Source organism: Hemicordylus capensis, chromosome 8, assembly GCF_027244095.1.
Source record: "Hemicordylus capensis ecotype Gifberg chromosome 8, rHemCap1.1.pri, whole genome shotgun sequence".
Taxonomy (NCBI): domain Eukaryota; kingdom Metazoa; phylum Chordata; class Lepidosauria; order Squamata; family Cordylidae; genus Hemicordylus; species Hemicordylus capensis.
This window is the reverse complement of record NC_069664.1, coordinates 7,647,487-7,666,476: the sequence shown is the minus strand read 5'-3', so window position 1 is coordinate 7,666,476 and position 18,990 is coordinate 7,647,487. Positions and strand designations below refer to the sequence as shown.

Genomic DNA, 18,990 nt, shown 5'->3' with positions numbered 1-18,990 from the left:
GATGAGGAGTGGTGCAGCCGTATATAGTGGCTGGGGGCAGGGTTCCCACCCGAAGCAGGAGAACTGAGCTTGTTAGATTCCGATGAGGTCTCTGTGCAGGCACATAGCCCATATGTGTAGAAGTACAGATGACCATTAGAAGAACCAGCGTTACAGGTGAGTAACCTGTTGTTACTCAGGTCTGCTTCTGTGTTGTTGGTGTCCCTGTTCGCCCCCCTACATGACCTTTAGCCCTCTACTTAAAAAAAAAAGAAAAGCTATAAACGTCCCAGGAAAATCATTATTTCTTTAAATCTCCATGAAGATGCAATGAGGATGTTTAGCTGGAGAAAGGAAAATAATACTTGGAGAAAGTAACACAATAGTTACAGAAGAATATTGAAGGCAAAGCCTACAAGAGAGAGAACATAGAGAAAAAATCAAAAAGAGGTTAAGCATGAGAGTCAACTTGGGAATTAGTGCCTGAAAATAGAAGAATAATTAGGGGAAATTAGAAGTTTAGAACCTAAAGGGGAAAGAGAAAACCCTGGGGGAGGGTGTCAGGGTGATGTTTACCAAGATGTCCTGCTGCCAAGTTGCTCCATTTGGCATCTGCTAAAACACATTCTCAGAGTGTGCTTTACCATCCAAGAAGACTGTAGAGCATATGGCGCAGATGTGTTGGATACCTGGAGATTTGTTTATATTTTAGCTGAATAGTGAGCCAGCGTGGTGTAGTGGTTAGAGTGCTGGACTAGGACTGGGGAGACCCGAGTTCAAATCCCCATTCAGCCATGATACTTGCTGGGTGACTCTGGGCCAGTCACTTCTCTCTCCGCCTAACCTACTTCACTGGGTTGTTGTGAGGAGAAACTTAAGTATTTAGTACTCCGCTCTGGGCTCCTTGGAGGAAGAACAGAATATAAAATTATATATATATATATATATATATATATATATATATATATATATATATATATACACACACACACACACACACAACATCTCAGTTCACAAGTAGCACGTAACATTCACATATTGGGGTGAAAGCTCCTTTTCTGGGAACATGTGTGTCACAACATCCAAACATTATTTTTTAAAATCCCAATATTACATACAAATATTTTAATATAATAGTAATACAGAACAACTTGCACTGCCTGTGGGAGAAGGTTTTTGCCACAGTGCTAAGCCATAGCTACTTAAAATATTAATGCATTTAATGTTTGAGAAGCCAGGGCCTTTTTGTTTTTCTGGTGGAGGTGAGACAAGAAACACTTCTCTTGCTGATGGATCTCTTCAACAGGCTTTAGGTCTATTGCCTGTTCTATGCTTGCAGCAGAAATCAGTGGGAATGAGCTGGTAGGATGTAGAGGTCTCGTAATAAAAACATAAGAATCCTACTGGATCTGGGTGAAGACAGAGCAGCCAGTCTTGCTATCGCAAGCATGAATCGTCCCTTTTGAAGCAGGCTTCACTTGGGTTTGCATTTGGCTGGGTGGCTGTAAGATATAGAGGATGGGGCCATAGCTCAGTGGTAGAGCATCTGCTTACATGCAAAAGGTATTGGGTTCATTCTCTGGTGTCATCTCTAGGTAGGGCTGGGAAAGACTCCTACCTGAAACCTTGAAGAGGCTTGATGCCAGCACCTCTGCCAATCAGCATCATCACTAGTGAGCTAGATAGACCAATGGTCTGACTTAAGGCAGCTTCCTATATTCCTGTGATCAGACCAGATTTCCATCTTGTTTCTCATAGTGGCTGGCCAGATGCTGCTAGCAAGGACTGCATAGATTGCCTCCCTTCATCCTGCCTGTGGGGGAATCTTTCTTTCTTTTTTTAGAGCTATGTAGGAAAAAAAATGCAAATAGAAAAATACCACATCAGGGAGCAGATGGGGCTAGAAGCTTTCTCCCTGATATGCTGTGTTTCGTCAGCAGATTTTTTATTTTTTTTTTAAATATCGGAAGACAATCAAAAAAGTGTATAATCCACCTGCAGGTTGAAGCAGAACATGCTATTGATACCTTAAGATTCTCCCACCTCATTCTACTGCATGAATAGTTTAGGCTTCATTCTGATTGCTGGACATGAGTGACAGGGAGGGATATCCTGTCGTCGTCTTGATCTGTCTCCTTCTGCGGAGGAGAACTGGTCTTGTGATAGCAAGCATGACTTGTTCCTGTAGCTAAGCAGGGTCTGCCCTGGTTGCATTTGAATGGGAGACTTGATGTGTGAGCACTGCAAGAGATTCCCCTCAGGGGATGGAGCTGCTCTGGGAAGAGCAGAAGGTTCCAAGTTCCCTCCCTGGCAGCATCTCCAAGATAGGGCTGAGAGAGATTCCTGCCTGCAACCTCAGAGAAGCCGCTGCCAGTCTGTGAAGACAATACTGAGCTAGATAGACCGACTCAGTTTATGGCAGCTTCCTAAGTTCCTATGCAACAAACGTTCAGATCAGGATCAGGTAACTGTTCTTGGCCCATCCCATGTTGGCTGTGACTTTTCTGGTGTGTTGGGACCAATCTGTTCACTGACCAAACACTGTCCACTTGTCCAGCTTGAATCTACTGCCGAGCTGTTCAGAAGTGCTGAAAAATCATGTCCCAGAAAAGCAGCATCAACGCATTTGGCAGGGCCCCATCTCGCCTTGTCCGGAGCTACATATGTCTGCTTACATCTGCTTTTCCTATAGCTCTGCTAAATGACTTTTGGCAGCTATTGTGTGCACCATGCATTATGCAAGCTTTTGGTTCTTGATCATGGCTTAAGAAGTGCCTTCATCAGTTTTCAATGCTGCTGTTCAGTTTTCTACTTCCAAAGTTGTTAAAGAAATGCTGCTGGGTACTAGTAAAAGAGTATTATCTGATACATTTAATATAATGGGTAGAATAATTCTCAGAAATATCCTCTATGTTAAATCATGCAGGATGATCTTTTAGAAGTCCCCTGGGTACTGTTTTGCCCGTGTAAGTTAGCTTGGTCCTGGAGCAGCTGGTATTGGAGACCTAGACTCTGATCACTGCCTTTTGGGGGGATGATTTATGGTGGCAACTTGTGAGTGTGAAGGCACTATTAAAAAGTGTGTGTTTGGGGGCAGAGGGATGGATTTCTGTTGAATGGAGATTTGGCAAAGTCCAAAGCTGAAGTTCAAGGTTAATGGAGCTTAAAAAAAATAAATCAGATTTTTAAAAAACAATGCCTCTCAGTTACAGCAATGTTAATATGGGGCAGTCTGATCACAACCTGAAGAAGAAACGTAAGGGAGACACCAGCAGCAGTCACGGGGAGATGTTATGTTGGGCAGCACACCACAAGGAGCGTGTGAATATTACGTACTGCTTGTGTACTGAGCTGTCCAACACATCTGCACCATGTGCTCTGCAGTCTTCTCGGATGGCAAATCACACTCTTGAGAACGTTCACATCATGTATTCCACTCGCCTCCCCCACGTTGTCTTGCCGCTCCTGCCACCATCGTTAATGAAGAAGGTGATGTTGAGGGTGAGCACTAGGTTTTCTACCACTTAAAATGGACACCCACTAGGAATCGTTGCCAGCTGGAGCATTATATATTCTATTTGTTCATGGCTAGGAGCCTCGCTCAGGGGAGTTTTCTACCATAGTGCTCAGCAGGGGCTGTAGGAAGGTAGTTATACTCCCCTCTCCACCTCTTAAGCAATCCTGTACTTCCCATGGGAACAGCAGCTGTTCTAGTTCTGTTGCTCCTTCTAGTGCAAAAGCCTTGCTCTGCAGATTGATGAAGGGGAAGATATTTTTGCTTCTCTCTCCTCCTTCCAGGGGCACTTCTGCTGCCAGAAATATGTCCCTGAAGGTTATGCAGCCCTCGGGGGCATATCCCTGGCAGCAAAGAGGGCGAGGGGAGGGGAGTGAAACTTGCTTCTCCTTCTACCAGTGCTAGGCTGCAGAGAAAGTCTTCAATGCAACCAGGTTCTTGCTGTTTTTTGAGGGCAGAGCCCCCGCTCCCACCCTCTAGTTGTACTGAAGAAGATGTTAGCCAGTATTTCCGATCCATTTCCTGAAAGGAAAGCCAGCTGGATATGTCCTGATGGCTTCAGACTGGTTGGGACTGTTGCTCAATAGTAGAACCCCTGCTGTGCAGGCAGGAGGTCCCCGGTTCAATCCCTGGCAGCATCTCCAGGGAGGGCTGGAAAAAACTCCTGCCTGAAACCTTTGAGAGCTGCGGCTAGTCAGAGACAAAACTGAGCTAGATGGACAGGCAGCTTCCTATGTTCCTAAGAATAAGCCTTGGACCACTATTGGCCAAGGCCCCTTGTGTGCTTGAGCCATCAAATCCCAATGGCACATCTTCCACATATTAACATGGGCTTCAATCTGCCATGTAGTTATCTGATGCAAGTCCCACTGAAGTTAATGAAAGATGCACAAGGCTGTGAACAGTGCAAGTCCCACTGACTACTGTGCTCTTGTCGGGGACGTAGTTAGGAGAGAGGGGCCCCGCATTCACTCCTTTCCCCGGCAGCCCCTCAGAATGATGGAGGTAATGAAGAAAATAGGGAGGGATGGAGCTGGAGAGCCCCCTGGAGCTGGGGACCCTGGGACCTTTGAACCCATCCGCTCAATTATAACTAGGGGTGTGCACAAAACCGGTTTGCCTGGTTTGGTTCGAATCTGAACTGAATCAAACTGAGTCAGGCATGTTTGTTTTGTGCCCCCAAACAATCCCCACCCCCAGTTCAGTTCGAATTCACTGGTTGGAGGGTTCTAAAGGCTTTTTAAATTTATTGTGCACACACACACTCTCACCGCCAGGCCCAGCAGCCCTGGGGGGTGATGCTGCCACAGCCATAGGGGGGTCTCTGCCAATTCCCCCCCCCACTGGCCTCCCCCCAATCTTCTTAGGACCATTTCAGCCCGTTCCAGCCCTTTCTCTGGTGGCGGCAGCCATTTTGGAGGCTGCTGTGTATGTGCCCTGGCCAAGGTCATGATCCGTCCATGTAAATGACTGGGGCACATGCGCAGCGGCCTCCAAAATGGCCACTGCCACTAGCGAAGGGGCCGGAATGGGCCAAACGGCCCTTAGAAGACCAGAGAAGGCCAGCAGGCAGCCCCTGAGGCCGCTGTACCTGGCGGTGAGTGTTTAAAACAAACAAACAAAAAAAACCCCACAAAACGTTACAACCCTCAAACTGGCCCCAAGCAGGCCCCAGGTGTTCGGCTCGACCTCAAGCCAAACTAGGCCTGGTCCAGCTTGAGGGTGAGCCCTTGAGCCAAACCAGTTCAATGGCGAACTGGCGCACATCTCTAATTATAGCTACACCCATGTCTCTTGTCCATTTCATAAAAACATAACAGCCATGCTTGGTCAGGCCCAAAGCCTATCTAATCCAGCATCCTGTTTCACACAGTGGCCCAACAAATGTTTCTGAGAAGCCCACATGCAGGAGGTGAGGTTATGCCCTCTATCTTGCTACTGCTCCCCTGCAACTGGTATTGAGAGGTATCTTGCCTCTGAGACTGGAGGTGGCCCACAGCCACCAGATGAGTAGCCATTGATAGACCTGTCCTCCATGAATTTGTCTAAGCCTCTTTTAAAGCCATCCAAGCTGGTGGCTATCACCACACCCCATGGCGAAGAATTCCATAGATTATAGGAACCCAGTAGATTTCCCAGTGGATTGTGCCCTGGCAGACAAATCTGTGTTTCCCACCATGCTGCTCTTAACAGCTTCTGAAATCCACCACCTGAGGTGGGCCGGAAGAGCTGTTTTCTCCCAACACAGCCAAATTTATTTATTTATTTATTCTATTTCTATACCGCCCTTCCAAAAATGGCTCAGAGTGGTTTACACAGAGAAATAATAAATAAATAAGATGGATCCCTGTCCCCAAAGGGCTCACAATCTAACAAAGAGACAGAAGACAGACACCAGCAACAGTCACTGGAGGTACTGTGCTGGGGGTGGGTAGGGCCATTTACTCTTCTCCTGCTAAATAAAGAGAATCACCACGTTAAAAGGTGCCTCTTTGCCTGTCAACGAGGCTCCAGCAGCAAAAAGCCATTGTACTTCCACACGCTATAAATCTTTTCCTACCCAATGACTGTGCGTCACTGTGCAGTTCTTGTTTTGTTTAGTGCAATTAGCTGCCTCCGTCACCTGGAATCTTTGCTGCGTTAAAGACAAACACATTCTCCGGCACTTTACGGACTCAGACAAAGGCCTGGGCTCTGTCTACAAACAGCAGGTGTTTTTTTTCCCCTTGGGTTGAAATTAGTGTGCCTCCATAAAACCTGATTAAGCGGTTGAATTGTTCCCAAGGTCTTAGATTCTCATACCTTTTTCACCCTTCTTATCAGAAAACAACCATTACGTATGCATATATTTTGCTGACACGGCTCTAAGTGGCTTTCCAGAAGGCATCGCTGGTCAAATGGCTGGATTCCAAACTCTTTGGTTTCTATTTGAGTGCAGGCGTCTTCCTTTTTTTCCCCTTTCCCCTGAAGCAGAGTGTTCCGTCATTGTGACTGGCCACTTCTCCTTCTTGTAGGACAAGAAGTCAAAGATATAGTTGCCAACTTGCGGTCAATGCAATTAAGAAAGGCAACTTGTGGATAGAGGCTGGCATCCTGCCGAAAGTACTTGACAGTAGTACTACTCAAGAGGGGCTACAAAACTAGTCTGAAGGACTACAAAACTACGGTAGAACTTCCTCTAGTAAATTTAGTTAGGATGTCAGCCAATGACTTTGGGGGCAGGGAGGGGAGTGCCCATTCACTTGCCCACCTGCTTAATATTCCTCCAGTGGGAGGTGCAAGCATCCAGCCGCGTGGGTGGCATGTACCCAGGCCATCAGTGCCCTGCTCTGCTTGGCGCCGGAGGCAACTCCGTAGCTCACCTAGTGGGCAGCTGGCCATGCATGGGGATTCTGTGGTTGGAATATCCAACACCGTTTGCTTAAACAAACAGAACACAGCTGCAGGAGCATGTGGTTTGGAGCAGGACCATGACATGGAGAGAGGGGGAAAGCTAATTCTTTCCACCCCTTGCACCGTGGCACGCACAGCCTGAAGCAGCAGCTGCTATTATTTTTCGTTAAGGCAGGGGTTCTCAAACTTGGGTCCCCAGATGACGTACCACAACTTCAATCATCCCCTGCCACAAAAGGCCACTGTAGCTGGAGGTGATGGGAACTGTAGGCTAACAACGTTCAGGGACTTGAGTTTGGGAACCCCTGATTTAATCCAGCTTTTCGGGCACAAAGGCCTCACAAGGTGGCTTACAGAAAGTGGCAATGACACCATCAAACACTGATGAACACTTAGAGTGCTTAGCTGGAATACAGTTTTCTCCAGGCTGATAGAGGGACCTCACTCACTATTTTGCCTCATCCTTCACTGTAGTTTGGAGGAAATGGCTACAGGAGAACAGGGTGTGTTCTTGGAGGGGAATTAGGTTGATACAAGGATTTCTACCCTGCTTTTCAGATCCAAAGAAATACCCAGACACCTTACAAAAATGGCAATTGTGTCTAGAAATAAAATAGCACAGAGAATAAAAGCCAAGACCCCTAATGGCCACAGTAAGCTGAGAAAATGAGAGGCCAGGGACAGAATTTATTGCATACATTGCGTGGGGGTTAACTGATGAAAACGACTTGCTTTGTGCTAATTCCATCCCTTGGCATATCTCTGGCTAAATCTCTTAAACTCCTAGCTGTTAAACTGTGAGTCAGTCATGTTGTCTGTATATGAGGCAAACAGATGCTGTTTTGTCTAAATCTCTTGGCTTAAGTGGAATAGCTACCTTTGGATCCTCTGCTTTGAAATTGGTGGTCACTTTCACCTTAATTTGAGCACAGAGAAAGGCACCTCTTAATTGTTTGCCCAGACAGGACCTGTAGTGTCTCCAGGATGTTAAAGACCCTGGTGTTGCCTTATCAAAGGAGCTGTTTCTCTTAAAGTCAGATATGATGGGCAGTGCTCTTTTCTCTGTGGTGTAATTTTGTGATGGGCCGGGTAGCTGTAATTGTGAAAATTGGAGGAAAGCTGCAGAGTGAGGGTTGGCAGAGACTACTCCTTTTGTCCTCTTGGATGGGAAAACTCTTTGATCATTATCTGACTAAATCTCAAGAACAGTCTAATGAAGAACCTTTGATGTGCATAATTATCTAAAGGCAATAAACTGGTTCCAAGCTGAGACTATGCATGCAAATATTTTATAAATGTATATATTTTACTATTATTTTGAAGTACACATCCATGGACCATTATGAATGAACTCCTAAACCGCTCTGAGTATGCTCCTGCATGATCTCCCATCACAGAAGCTTCATAGGTTGGAACTGACTCCATGTATTCTTCAGTGGCCAAAGTTAACAGAAATGCTTATGCACTGATGAAGCTGCCTCCTGAGTCAGACCACTGGCCTATCTAGCACAGTAGTGTCTACATTGAATGGTCTCCTTTGCTAAGAAGGTCTTGCCTTGGTTGCATTTGCATGAGTGACTACATATGAGCACTGTCTGCTGGCCATAACTCAGTGGTAGAGCCCCTGACTTGCATGCAAAAGGCCTCTGGTTCAGTCCCTGGCATCTCTGGATAGGACTGGGAGAGCGTCTAGCCTGAATCCTTGGAGAGGCACTGCCAGTCAGTGTACAGTAGACAGTACTGAACTAGATAGACCAATGGTCTGATTCAGTACATGGCAGCTTCCTATATGACTGGGGAACTGAGGGGAAGCATTATCTGGCCTAAGGGCTGCTGTGTTGTGTGTATGTGTGGGATTAAAGCCAATATTATATCATTGTTGTTGTATTTGTAAAATCTATTGGAAGCTGCCTTTAGGATCATTTGAGAGTATAAGGCCGGATATAAAACTCAAAATAAACAAGGCACTCCATATGTTCATACAAATCTGTACAGGGGAAAGCTACAGGTCGGTACTATCCTGCTGGCTGGAGAGGAGAATCCTAGCAATCCTTTGCTTCTCCAGGTTTCTGATCAGGTGTAAAACGGTGGTAAAATTCTCCTCTTCCTCTCTGGCAAGCGAGAGAAGTGTATCATCAGTGCATAATACCCATGACAGACAGGTTCATCCCACCTGGAGCCTTCATTTGGCTGGGATCTTCCACCATTGCTTGCTTAGTTTAACGGTTAATGCACCCCTGGAGCCCACTGTTGTGAATTTCTTTCCACCCGCTTGCAACTAATTTGAACAGTGTCTTAAGTGCCTTGGGCAGATAGTGCCAAGGGCAAAGGGTCAATCTTATCCATTTATTATTGATGCCTCCTAAGCAAAAGCTCAGGTCTCCTTCCAGTTTCTCACCTCCCCCAGGTTTCTTGTCTCCCCCAGGTTTCTTGCAATCATGGGGCTCAAGGTCTTCCTCTCCACCACCAGTAATTGGCAGTGCTCTGCGCAATCTCATATACAAAGAACTGTATAGCAGTGGTGACTTCATCCCCCAATAGGGATGTATAGAATTCACTACTACAGGATGTAGTATTGGCTGTTAGCTTAGATGGCTTAAAAAAAAAAGAATATGTGCATGAATGGAAGGTATGTCTATCAAAAGTTACTAATTATGATAGGGAAAAAGAAATCTCTATAGATAAAGGCCAGGATACCTGTGAGACCTTCTGATTCTCGGGGCAGGCAATAGGGGACATTGGTTGTCTTCATGCCCTGCTCCTGAGCTTGCTAAGGGCACCTAAGGTGCCCAATGTTGGAACACTGGATTCAATCGGCTTGAATGAGGAGTTAGTGGTTAGAGCAGGGGTTCTCAAACTTGGGTCTCATTCCCCAGCTGATGATGGACTACAACTACCATCATCCCCAGCCACAACAGCCAAATGCTGGGGATGATGGGAGTTGTAGTCCAACAAGTCTGAAAAGCCCAAGTTTTGAGAACTCCTGAATTGGAATGTGGGACTAGGAGCAGGGAAACCTGAGTTTAAATCCCTGTTCAGCCATGAAATTCAGCCCTGTTCAGCCATGAAATTCAGCCCTGTTCAGCCCTGTTCAGCCATGAAATTCACTGGATGACTCCATGCCAATCACTTATCTCTCAGACTAACCTAACTCACAGGGTTGTTGTGACGATAAACTATGTATATCAGTCTGGGCTCCTTGAAGGAAGAGTGGGATATAAAAGTAAAAAATTGTTGACTGAAATACAATACAACTCCCATCATCTCCAGCTACAAATCGAGCACAAGATGAGAGATGTAGTCCAACATCTCGGCCCCAACTGTGGGAACCCCCTCTGTACTGCGCCTTACTCTCTGCTGCCACTGACTCACCCCGAAGCTTCCACCCCCTGCTGAAAGGAATGGAAATTGCCCATGATCACTATGACACAGCGCCTGTTCAGTCACATGGGTTTTGCTCTGAGGAACTTCCCTGGGGATTTGTGTTAGGACATACAGAAAGAAATGACACTGAATGACTATTTCAATGCATTTCTGAATAACTATTGAAATGCGATTAAGTGCTGTCAAGTCAATGTCAACTCCTACTGACCACATAGATCCTTTCTCTCAGAGGTGCATTCACTGCTGTCGTATGTCCACCTTGCTGCTGGTCGTCCTCTTCCACTCTTTCCTTCCACTTTTCCTAGCTATGGACTTCTCAAGGGAGCTGAGTCTTCGCATAATGTGTCCAAGTATGATAGTTTGAGCCTGGTCATTTGTGCCTCGAGTGAGAATTCTGGATTCATTTGTTCTATGATCCATTTGCTGGTTTTCCTGGCTGTCCCTGGTATCCTCGAAAGTCTTCTCCAGCATCAAAGTTCAAAAGCTTCAATGCTTTTTCTATCTTTCTTCTTCAAAGTTCAGGTTTCGTATCCATAGAGTGTCACAGGAAAAACTATGGTCTGAACGATTCTAATCTTTGTAGGTGTGGACACATCATGGCATCTAAATATCTTTTCCAAGGCCTTCATTGCTACCCAACCAAGTGCTAGTCTGCAGCACTGGTAGTAGCACTGGGGGTTGCAAATAAAATGCAATGGGCAAGTTTTATTCAGAGGGGGCCAGGGCTGGGGCTGGGACCTGGAGCAAAGCCAGGCCTTGGGACCCCAACTGTCCTGTGAACAGAATTCCACAAGGTCTGGAAGGTGAGGAGGCCAGACTGCAGCACCATAGACAGCTCCATGGGCCAATCTGATCCAGTAAAGAGTCAGGCAGACTGAGCTCTTAGCCCAGGCCTCTCAAACTCAGGTCCCCAGATGCTGTTGGACTGCAGCCCCCATCACCTCCTGCCACAATGGCCAAAGGCCAGTGTGATGTTGGGAGCTGTAGTCCAACAACAGCTGGGGACCCAAATAAGACAACCCGTCTTAGCTTGAGCTCAGAGCTGTTCATCTGGCTGGAAGCCTTAAAAGGGTAGCCGCCTGACCTGGAATCTAGTACGCCTCCTCTCCCATCCCAACCTACCTAGCCTGTTGCCCATGGTGTGGAAGGGGCTGGTTCAGCACACCCAGGGTTCCAGGCCGTGGTCAAGCACTGTGGGTACTATCTTGGGTGTGTGTGTGTGTGTGTGTGTGTGTATGTATGTATGTATGTATGTGTCTTAACAGTGGACCTCTCTTGGGGTCAGATTCACTAGCCAGGATGGGTGTGTGTGTCACGACACTGCCCCCCATGGAGCTCTGCAGCCCTCGTATGACTGAAAGAAGAGCATAGGAACATAGGAAGCTGCCTTCCACTGAGTCAGACCATTGCTCCATCTAACTCAGTATTCTCTACACAGTCTGGCAGTGGCTTCTCCAAGGCTGCAGGCAGGAATCTCTCTCAGCCCTATCTTGGAGATGCTGCCAAGGAGGGAACCTGGGCCCTTTTGCATGCAAGCCGGCATGTGCTTTTCCCAGAGCGGCCCTGTCACCTAAGGGGAATATCTCATAGTGTAAGGGGAGTATCTCACACGTGGTCTTCTCACAGTGAGAGGAATATCTCATGCATTGTCTCCCAGCCATTGCAAAGGGGGTTCCTCAGATTCGTGGAGAGGCATAGCCCTTGGTCTATTTGGCCCACACTTGACACCAGCCCTGGAGGAGGCAAAATGCATTTCAATGGTCATTCAGAATGGCAAGCCTTTTTATTCTGAGAGAGAGATGCAAAAAGTGCTGGTTATTACCTATAAAGTCCTTAATGGCTTGGGACCAGGCTATTTAAGAGAGTGCCATGCACCCGTGTGCCTTTTGCGGTCTTCTGGAGAGGTCCAGTTGCAGTTGCCAGGCTTTCTCTGTGGCTGCCCCAGGGCTTTGGAATATGTTCCCTGCTGAACTAAGAGCATCTCCTTCCCTGTTTGTTTTCAGGAAGACCCTCAAGACTTTCCTGTCGCAAGCTTTTAATTAGAATTTTAATAATTTGTTTTATATTGTTTTTATCGTGTTTTCTGTATTTTAACCTGTGATTTTAATGTTGGATTTACATATCAGGCAGTATAAAAATTAGATAGATACGAATGGCAATGGCCATTGGAAAGCACAATCCCTAACGATACATATATTGAGGTTATTTTTGATCTTTAGTGGACAGTTCTTCAAAACCGGCATGCAAGCGTAGCACCCAGTCACTCTCGATTTAATGCATCTCACTTCTCATTTAGAAATTCAGTGCCCTTCGGAAGGAAACCGTGCCCTGCAAGGGCCACTCTCTGTCCTTCCTCTGAGGAGACACGTACACAGCAGCACGCTTCGGGGCCAGGCTGCAGCCCTGGTTCCGGACCTTGTTCACCTCTACTGGTTTCTTGAGGACTAGTGGCTCGACCGTACAGGTCACTGCCAAAGGCAACCTTACGTTCCGCGTCACACGTTTTCTGCAGCGGCTCTCCCTCGCCATGCCAAGCAGTGGCAGCACCAAGGGGAAAAAATTGGGGGCACAGAAGGGGGGCAGCAAAGTGCGTTTATGGATGGGCGAGCTGGGGTCCCGCATATTAGATTTCGAAGACAATCTAATATGGGCAGAAGGCTTTTCTAGGTCAGCCCCCGCCCCCCGGCCTTGACACCCAGGCAGCTGAGGGGAGGACGGAGGGCCCTTCTCCCCGTGCCAAGACGCCTCCTCCGGCTGCAGCAGCAGCCAAACGCAGCCCGGCGGGCGCCAATCTCCCCACCGCAGCCCCGCCACGCGGTCGGGCACCCGGGAGGGGGCGCGGCCAGCCCATTCACAGGAGAGGCTCCCGGCTGGGGAGGCGGGGCGAATGCAAATACGCCTTGGCGTCCCGAAGCCGGCGAATCACGGACGGCGAGCGGGGCGGGCCAGCCGGCAGGTCCGCCCCCTGCGCTGTGGCGAGCATGCGCGACGGCGGCCGCTGCTAGTCACTCGCGGCGGGCTCGCTGACTCGCTGTTGGCTGCGCGGGCCTCGGGGTGGACGGCGGAGGGAGCCGGCAGGAGCAGCGGGACGCGCGGCGGCGGGTCATACGCTGCAAGGTGAGGGAGAGGGATGGCTGGAGCGCGGAGCGGGGGACCGCAGCATAGGGGGCCTGGATTGTTGGGGGGCAGTGTTCCCTCTAACAGGGGTTCCCAGATATAGTTGACTACAACTCCCATAATCCCCTGTCAAAGGCTATTGTAGCTGGGGCTGCTGGGAGTTGTAGTCAACAATACCTGGGAATCCCTCTTAGAGGGAACGGAGGGGGGCATTCTTGGCCGAGGAGGGGGCTGAGGCGGCCCCCATGCGCCCTCCACCTCCGCTCGGCCCCCTTCAAAGCCTCCCTGGAGGCCTAGCCCTGCTAACCCACTTGCCGGTTCCCACGAGCCTTTCCCATCCCCGCTGCTCCTCCACAAGGACCGGACTCCTCTTGGGCCCAGTTCATTCCCCAACAAAATTGGAGGGCCCCCCATCTCTGGAAGTGTGTTAATTAAAAAATAAATAAAAATGGAATGCATCCCCCTTTAACCAGGCTTTCAGTTCTTGGTTTTGAAGTTTGGCATCTTTAATCTCCCTCCTTAATGGATGCAGTGTTGTGGTTTATGTCTTCAAAACTAAACGGCCCAGAGACTTCTTTATGGGGCCAGTGTTCCCTCTAACAGAGATTCCCAGATATAGTTGACTACAACTCCCAGAATCCCCAGCTGCACTGGCTTTTGCTTGGGGGTTATGAGAGTTGTAGTTGACAACATTTGGGAATCCCTGTTAGAGGGAACCCTGCCCTGCACCTCCAGTGGTTGACTGTTAGACCCACTTAACTGGCACTCACTGCCCCCAAGACCCCACTAGTTCTTATCCCAGGGGTTCTCAACCTGGGGTCCCCCAAGTTTGTTGGACTGCAACTCCCCGCATCTCCTCCCCCAGTGGCTGAAGGCCAGCAATATTTGGGCACCCAAGGTTAAGAACCCCTGCCCTATCCAGCATACCTCCATGCCTGTTTAGACCGCGTCTGTGCAGTTCCTCCCTAACATAGGTAAGTACCCTCTACCCACTCACTTTCCATGCACACCTTTCCCCATGTGGGAAATGGACTGGGTAAGCTGCCAGATTCTTATTGACTGGTGATGGAATAGCCCCTGGATGTACATGAAGTGACTATGAAGGTAGGTGGTAGCTTATGGATGAGGGGCAGTTGAGTGTACAGTGGGTGGGTGAAAGAGTCCTGTAGGTACTGAGCAAGGGTGGGGCCATGTGTGGGTAGGGGGGACATGTTTGGGGCATGTGTGGTAGCACTGAGTTGACAGGTCAATGCCTGGCAGGCTGCAATGGATAAAGGATAGCTGCGCTTTGGGATGAATGGACCCTGGTCCTCACTGATGGGCAGTGGTGATGTCTCAGGTAGCTGGTAGGGGACAGGGATCAACAGATGTTTTTGACTACAACTCCCAAAATCCCCAGCTGGCTTTTGCTTGGGGATTATGGGAGTTTTGTAGTCAACAACATCTGGGAATCCCTGTTAGAGGGGAAACTGGTGATCTCCAGTTTTATTATTGCAACATTTCCCGTGTGGGGCTGCCCTTGAAAAGTACCCAGCAACGACAACTGGCACAGAACGCTGCTGCCAGGTGGTTGATGGGGACATCGTGGAGGGAGCGTGTTGTGTGATCTTTACCGGCTTCCTATTTGTTTCCAGGCGCAGTTCAAGGTGCTGGCTGTCACCATTAAAGCTGAAGCGGTTTGGACCCCAGTACCTGAAAGATTGTAGCTCCCACATGATCGTGCCTGCTTGTTATGGTCTTTGGGGCAGGCTCTGCTCTGCCTACTCATGCTTACTGAGGCTCAGTTAGAAAGCATATGGGAAGGGGTGTTCCATGTGGGGAGGAGAACACTCTATGGCTCCATCCAGGCAAGGTAATTCTTCCCACAGGGTGATTTGTGCCCCCCCATCCCATCAGGCTTTCTGATGTCTTTTAAAAACACACACCCCTTTTTCTTTGCCTTTGGGGGCATCTCTGATTTTGTTGCTTTGGATTGTCCTTTAATTCTTGTCATTCTCATTTATGTTTTTTGTTGCATTCTGTTTTTAGTTGTTGGTACCTGCTTTGGTACTACAAGCTGGAAACTAGTGTATACATCAAATAAATAAATATCTGGTCAGGGTTTCCTGGCGGTGTGGGTGATGCTTCCAAAAAGAGGTATTTGGATGGAGACTGTGCAGGCTTGAATCTAAATATCTGCAGTTTGAGTTCTCTGGGTAGGAACTGGTGAGGATTGGGTGGATAGCTCAGTTACTGCTGTATTACCGATTCCTTACTGGGAGTGGGTGTACTGTGTGGGCTCTCTAGTCAGGGCTGTGGTGAGCTCCTGGTGAAATGGCGTGGGCACTGGAGAGAGGATCTTGTAGTCAGTGGCATTTGGGTAGGACATGGGAGCTTGAATAACACATTATGCCTGTTCTCTTTTTTTTTTCCAAATTTGATTTTTATTGATTTTAACAATAATAATGTTTTCATTCATTACAATATACACAAAAGTGGACTTCCCGCACACATCTCTTCGTGAATCATCGGCTATAGAGTTTACCCTTGCTATAATAATAATTCAAAACATAAATTTAAACCTTTACAAACACAGTTAATCTACCCAACCTGCATTTTTTTACTAAATTTCAAACCCTGCTGTAAAGTCCATAGTAGGGAATTTATCCTTTAGATACAACAAGAATGGTTTCCAATCTTCTTTGAAGCCTTCCAAATTTTGATCTCTTATCAGTGTTGTAAGTTTTGCCATCTCTGCATATTCCAAAATTTTTATCAGCCAATCCTCTTTTGAAGGCAGTTCATTACTCTTCCATTTCTGTGCATATATAATTCTGGCTGCCGTAGAAGCGTACATAAAAAATGTTAAATTAGTTGTAGAAATTACACCTTGTGTTATCCCCAGCAGGAAGGATTCTGGCTTCTTAGGAAATGTCATTTAAAATATTTTCTTTAACTCATTATATATCATATCCCAATAGGCTTTAGCCTTCCCACAGGTCCACCACATATGAAAAAAAGTGCCTTCAGAGTGTCCACACTTCCAACATTTGTTTGAAACATTTTTATACATTAATGCCAATTTTTTTGGTGACATTATGCCTGTTCTCAGTCGCACTGGCTGCTGACATGTTTCCGGGCAAAGTTCAAAGTGCTGGTTATTACCTTTAAAACCCTGAATGGCTTAGGCCTGTGTTACCTGAGGGAACCCCTTTCTTTCCAAGATACCCACTGCTCATTGAGATCATCAGGAGGGGTCTGATTTCAGGTGCCACTGGTTCATCTGGTGGCGACCTAGGATAGGACCTTCTCTGTTGCTGCCCCTAGGCTGTAGAATGTACTCCACATAGATATAAGAGGATTGTCTTCCTTGGAGGCCTTCAGGAGAGCCTTAAAGACCCATCTTTTTAGCCTGGCTTTTAACCATATCTAGTTTTAATTGTAATTTTAATCTGCTTTTCATTGGTTTTTTATTTTAACTGTTAAAAGGAAGCCGTAATAGTTCACACTGATTAGTGCTGAGTTACAGTGTGCTAGTGGAATGATTTGTGGGGAGGCACCTTAGAATATATGTGTATGTGTATTGATTATCCAGGACAAATTGAGGGTACTGGACAGATTTTGCAGCACTGAGGGAAATGCTTGTGAACAGTTCGGGGAGCAAGCAGGTGTGTAGAAAAGCTGAGCATTTTCTTAGATATAGGGGAGTATATCTTCCATTATTCTGTTCTGAGAAGGATGAGGGAACTGTGGCTAGCACTCTAGGGATATATGCCGCCTTCCTGTTTCTGGGAGTTTGTCAAGACTTGCACTCTAAAGGCACAGATGTGAATAGTTCAGCGATAGGGTTTCCGTGGGGCAGCTTCTCATGGCTTAGAGTGCTCCTGTATGTCAGGCATGAATACTGTGCTACTGATGCCGGGTGAGTCTTGGTTCCCGGTAGTTGGTGGATGGGACTGAGCTATTTGCCTAGAGCACATAGCTTTCCAGAGAGATGAGGGAAATGCTGTCACATCATGGAGTTTTGCCTTGGAGGGAGAGTTTTGATTTGTAGGAGGGAATTCTGTAATCTGTGGACAAGAGTGTACTCGCCAACCAACAAACTACACATTGTATGCAATACAAAGGTATGCAGTTGGTTAAAATGAAAAGCAGCTCTGAGAAAATGGAATTAAGAATGGAGAAGCGGAGGAGTGTTGGTTGTCTGTCTGGTGTTTCTCTGCTCCAAACACCTTCTTCCCCGGCAGCTCCTCCCTCCCCCAGCAAAGTCCTGAGTACACATTTGTGTGGGCAAACACACTTTTGGAACTTTGCAGGGAGAACAGTTGCTTTGCAGAGTTAGAGCAGGGAAAGAGGGCAGAGAGGATTAGTCACCTCTTCCCACTTCCCTTCTCTGAATTCCCCTGTCTCCGAGCTGTTTTCTGTTCTTCCCTATTTATTTGTTTAAAAGTCTGAAGCACACGGTGTAAGAACGTTGGAGAAAAAATATAATTGTAAATTATATTTACATGAAACGTATATTTATATGGAATGTAAATCAAATGTGTTACACTTTTTTTTAAAAAAAGTGCATTGAGTATTTTCAGGCTGACATCCAGACTAACATGCACAGTGGAAACTGTTCCCCATTCACAACTGGGAAGGGGCAACTTTTTGCTGATCTCCCCTTCCCTCTGCAGCTGCTTCCAGAAAATATGTTCCTGAGGGTTGCAGAAAGTTTTGGAAGTTCAAAATAAATGGTTGTCAGTGTTAACTTAGAAAGAAAAGCAATATGCCAACAGAAACAAAATATAATGTTCAGTCAATCATTGAATTCAATATAGATGGTCTTTAGATGGGTTGACACTTTGCAAATCTGGTTCATCCACATGAGCAAACCAAAGCATAAAATACATATTAAAACTGCAAATTAAAAATGAGGGTTAGTAATCGTGTAATGAGTTCCATATAATGCTTTACCTTTTGGGGAAGAATGAGCTCATCAGTTGTAATTTAAACTATTTTCTACAGCCTCTTTTTAAAATAAATAAATAAATGTGTTCTTCAGCAGTTACTAAGAAGAAAATTTGGTTCTCTACATCAGGTTTCTGTGCAGTAGCCTGATCAGCTTATAGGAGTTTTATTACATGACCACATGCCTTAAATTATTTATATCTATTTCTTTTCCTAATAGATAGAATAGGATTTCAATAATTAGAAAAACAGACATATCAGACAGATTATCTTGTCATTAAATTGAGACTACCATATTGACATATAAGTGAAGAAAGAATATTTATGAAGATATGAATGCATTTTAAGAGTTTAGTTGTAGGATGATTTGTTTGAAAAATTGCATTATTTATACACACATTATTTTTGCAGACTGTTTTTAAAAACTGAAATATTGTGTGTGTGTGTGGTGAATTAGGTTCACTGCTAATGATCGTGCTTTTTTGTTCTTTAAAATAGATACATGTTGAAAAGTGCTTTCATTTCGAGTGTATCAGAATCTGGTATATCTTGTTACAGAAACTTGATTCCCACAGTTTATAAAAAACTAGCGACTTCTGTTTTCAGTGTAGATTTACCAGCGTGTGTCTCAACTATATTTGTAGTTTGTGTAGCTGGCACCTCAAGGGTAC

At 46.4% G+C, this 18,990-nt stretch overlaps 1 protein-coding gene across 2 annotated transcripts in view; it reads left to right on the top strand.

Moving 5' to 3' along the window:
- Positions 1-13,240: 13,240 nt before the first annotated feature.
- SLC39A14 (solute carrier family 39 member 14) overlaps positions 13,241-18,990 on the top strand; it is a 50,045-nt gene continuing 44,295 nt past the window's right edge. The window contains exons 1-2 of one of the 2 annotated variants that reach the window (XM_053269922.1): positions 13,245-13,387; positions 15,022-15,239. The gene's annotated coding sequence lies outside the window, so the exon portion shown is untranslated. Of the gene's footprint in view, positions 13,388-15,021; positions 15,240-18,990 lie in introns of both variants that reach the window. The other variant, XM_053269921.1, reaches the window with a different exon arrangement.